This window comes from Triticum aestivum, chromosome 5B, assembly GCF_018294505.1.
Source record: "Triticum aestivum cultivar Chinese Spring chromosome 5B, IWGSC CS RefSeq v2.1, whole genome shotgun sequence".
In the NCBI taxonomy this organism is placed as follows: domain Eukaryota; kingdom Viridiplantae; phylum Streptophyta; class Magnoliopsida; order Poales; family Poaceae; genus Triticum; species Triticum aestivum.
The window spans coordinates 334,506,867-334,511,140 of record NC_057807.1 but is presented as its reverse complement, the minus strand read 5'-3'; the positions used below and the strand labels follow the sequence as shown (position 1 = coordinate 334,511,140).

The window sequence follows — 4,274 nt, the reverse complement described above, 5'->3', positions numbered from 1 at the left end:
AAAATTGTATGCAGACCATCGGCACAGGCGCTTTCAAATCCCAATGCTAAAGAGCGCTTGTTTCACTTCCTCCTCATACGGGGCCACAAAGATTCGTTCATATAAGAAGTAACACATGGTTTCACTTTATTTAACACCTCCTAGTTTGGTTTGGCTACTGTAGAAGTAAATAAGTTTTGGAAATAAACATCGATCAAACTCTTCAGAGCTTCATTATCCTATCTCCAAGCTCTTTCTCATCCATAGGACGGCGAATATAGTCCTTTTTTCGCCAGAAGTGGCAAAAATTATTAAAGAAATTTGGATTGCAATCACATTTTAAGCAATTTTCCTTGTTGTTCTACACCCAATAAATTTCTTCTTTTTCTATAGTCTTCTCAATCTATATTAATATCTGTCTCCACTAATCTGTTGACTTGTCAGTGGGTGTCCCCGATCACAGTGAATCAAGCTCCTCCTTTAATTCTTTCACATCACGATCCCAAATATGAAGGTCCAAATGTATGCTATAGTACGCGCTGAAAACGAAGCCGATGCACATGTCCTTTCCTAAGCCTCTATTACCCACAGGAGCATTTCTTCCTCTTTTAACCATCTTGCCACAACTGCTTGTGGTCCCTGTGTGGCTGTTGTTCAGAACCTGATGCACCTTCAGTGTCAAGCACATTTGGCATGTAGTCAGATTTAGTATGTGGTGCATTTGTAATAGTAGCGTTACAGGACATACCATGAAATCTCCCTTTACAGACTGCTCTATCCAAATGCCCACGTAGCCTCCGCCTCCTCCAAGTAAAATGATCGCCCAAAAAAACATGTCTTCCAATTCACACTTCACTAATATATCTCTGAAATTTATCATCATACCAACAGGATGTGGAGCGCCTCCTTCCTTCTTGTCAGAGGATAAAATCTCATTAAAGTCGCCCAAAACCACCCATGACATCTGGACTTGTTGGGAAAGATCTCGGAAATATCCCCATGATAGGTCTTTATCTTCCTAATGATCTTCATTTATATCCCCTTAAGTCTCCACTGCTCACAACTTGAGGCTCCCACACCTGCATCAATACAATTTTTAGTTTTATGTGTGACATGTATTACCACCGGATTGTGCCAAAATAAGATTAGGCCCCACTAGCTCCAACACCCCTGACCACTTCCACATGATTCATCTTCATTTTCTTTTTTCTGCCCTAGTTGTGTTCAGACGTGTCTTAGACAGGAAGATCACATCCGCCCCCCATTGCTTTTGGACGTCCAAAAGTGCTCTCTCTACCGTCGTGTTGCTCATACCGTGACAATTCCAACCTATGGTTTTCATTGCTCTCGGAAATCACCCTCGAGGGGAGGCACCGGTGTACTATTTAATGAGTTTGTACCAATGTTTGATCTCTACCTTTTTCAGGTCATGGATTTCTTGTGTGGAGTGCTCACCATTGTTATCCACTGTCTCATTGCTAATGTTCTCCAACAAATTCACCTTGTCAAAGACAAACCCGGTTGGGTGTGTCGAGGGTTGAGCCCTTGATCTCTCCATAACAGTTACATCTTGATCGATCAATTGCTTGCGCGCCATAGGTATGACCACACCAGAGTTAATACCGCCACCATCACCAAAATCCAAGTCCGTATTTTCCTTGGAATTGGCATCCCCCGTATTGCCTCTACCTCTACAAAAATCCTCCTCCTCTACCCATTGCTCCACCACCACGAGGTGCACCTCTTCCCATCAGGCCACGGTCAAAGTTATCAAAACTCACTAATACCCAATCACCCCACGAAAATCCTATGGCAGTTTTTCATACTCAGCAGGGTATTTCTTATTTTCCTTTAGTGTTAATGGCACAAAACTGATCACGGGAGTATCAAGTTTCACAAAAACATGAGCTAGGTGATACTTCAAAGGGTTTAAGGATACTTCAAAGGGTTTAAGCAACCCTCATTAACCCATTACCTTAATCGCGGGGGCTTCCGCCTTCCTTGCATTCTTCTTTGCCAGCTCCATCTTCTTCATGAGACCAACAGGTATACCCATGATCCTATCCTAGACAGGAATACGATCCAACTAGTATTCTTGAACATCCGTTATCCCATCATATTCCTCAAGAATGATTGCATCATTCTGGAACACCCATAGACCACTTCCCATGACGCGATTCCAATCACGAGGGCACATGAACTGAACCAGGAAAAGGTCGTCGTTCATCGTCTTGAAATTTATTCATTGCGGAGAGGGCCAGAAATTGTGCAAGATTTAAACAAGGCCACATGACTAAAGGGTTTTCTGTGTATGAGCCCTAAAAATTCCAATCCATCGAGTTTCCTCAAGCCGCCCTTTAATCTCTCTAGACATGTCATGGTCTTTCTCTTCCTCCCCATGGAGATCCAATCCCTCAAACCTATCCTGGAGACTTGCTTCGTTGGAGTGATTAACACCACTGCACCATTTCCAGATGCTTCGTCCCCCGACGACGCCTGAGATCTTGTTTATGCCATGCAAGGGTACCATGGTGTAGCCTACTCCCATGGGATCACGGCGTGAACTTCGTCGGGAAAGTTTCGACGTGAGGGAATTGGGAAATTGAAGGGTAGATGCACTCGGGCGACGACATCACAAGAGGAACCTAAGAACCCTAAGTAAACCTAGGGGAATTAGACTTTGAATGCATCATACGTATATATCATATGCATTATGTACTCAGACATAACTTCTCCAATGGATTGTATCTTAGTCCCTTCCTAGTGCTTCATGGTGTGCAAGTGCTAAAAGTGTCATGTGGGAAAATCCTAACATATCAAAGCAATTAAGGGTGGGAGAGAAAACTTTGGTGACCTGGGAAGAAATAGTGCCAAGCGTGCGAACCTATGCAAAAACGCATATGCATGGGATTTTAGTTGCTAAACAATTAAATGAAGGAAGGTTAGCTAGAAAAATCTAATTACCTTTTGTTTTGAGAATCGAAAAATCTAATTACCTATGCATTGAGAGTTTAGTTGCTAAGCCCTTTCATGAACCTAGTATCTCATCTACCTATGCACTGGGAGAAGCCGTTTTTGTTATATCTAAAAAAAATCATTTAATGTGTTTCGCGAGGGACAAGATGCTGGTTTGCGCACTCTGAGTATATCTTAACTAAGATGTAATGACTTTCTCGTTCCACACTAAATCAGGTGTGACATCAGATTTTTGCTTAGGTTTCATGATTAAAATATAGTCCAAAGCAGAGCATTGGGACACTTAAAGGATCAGTCCATTTTTTTTTCCTTTTTTTGAGAACCACCCTTCAAAAGCATTTTATTCATCATTTAGATAAAAAAAAGTCGGAGATTACATCATAAGAGGATACACCCGACACAGTGGATGAAGCCAACTTGGCACAACGCTGAGCAACTTCATTGGCATCTCTCTAGCGTACTGAACTGCAAGCTCCTGAAAAATTGAGAGAGATGAGTGTATCTTTTTTAGAATATGGCCACCAATTAAGTGGAAGTTATCATTCTTCCATTCACCCCGGATCATCTGGCAGTCTTTCCAGCAGAACATTTTGCCACTGTAAAACAGAGAATTGAAAAGAATCCACCATCATAAAATAGAGTAAGATACTTGCCGGATGGGCGAACATCTCCACGTTTTTTGTATTGGTGTGGTAATTCTGGGAAAGGAGAAGCCAGTACCTATGCACTTCCGGGCCGTGCACGATACCGTGGACTGAACAGTCGGGTAATGTGACCAGTATACGCTAGCATGTATAAGTAAGTTCGTTGTGAACAACATAGCAAGTTGTCTGGTTGGTGTAGTTGGTTATCACGTTAGTCTCACACACTAAAGGTCCCCAGTTCGAACCTGGGATCAGACATCAATTTTTTTTATTACAATTTTCCTGTGCTATTCAGACGAACGTTCCTTATTATTTTCTCCCCTTCTCGCTTCAGACGCCCCACTTTCATTTTCTAACTCATCTTTATTTCATTTCCTATCAAGGAGTGACAACTTTTTAAGCAGCTGACAGAAAAGTTCTTGTCGCCCCGGGATCGGCGAGAACCAAGAGAAGGACAAAGAGAAGCCAGCTCGAAAGTAGAGTTTCCTCTTCACCATCCATGAGCAGATCCGATATGTTGGCTCATCACGCCCGCCAGCGGCCACCCACCAGCAACACCACCACACCGCTCAATCAGGCGATGCGTGTGCGTGTCGAACCTTCCGTTGGCAGCGCCACCGGACGACGGGAGCAACAGGAACGGAGGAGGAGCCTGGGACGAACACCTGGACGACG

General features: G+C 43.2%; 1 non-coding gene across 1 annotated transcript; it reads left to right on the top strand.

Moving 5' to 3' along the window:
- Positions 1-3,783: 3,783 nt before the first annotated feature.
- Positions 3,784-3,857, top strand: TRNAV-CAC (transfer RNA valine (anticodon CAC)). The gene has a single exon. It is a non-coding gene; the product is annotated as a tRNA-Val (tRNA).
- The last annotated feature ends 417 nt before the right edge of the window (positions 3,858-4,274 follow it).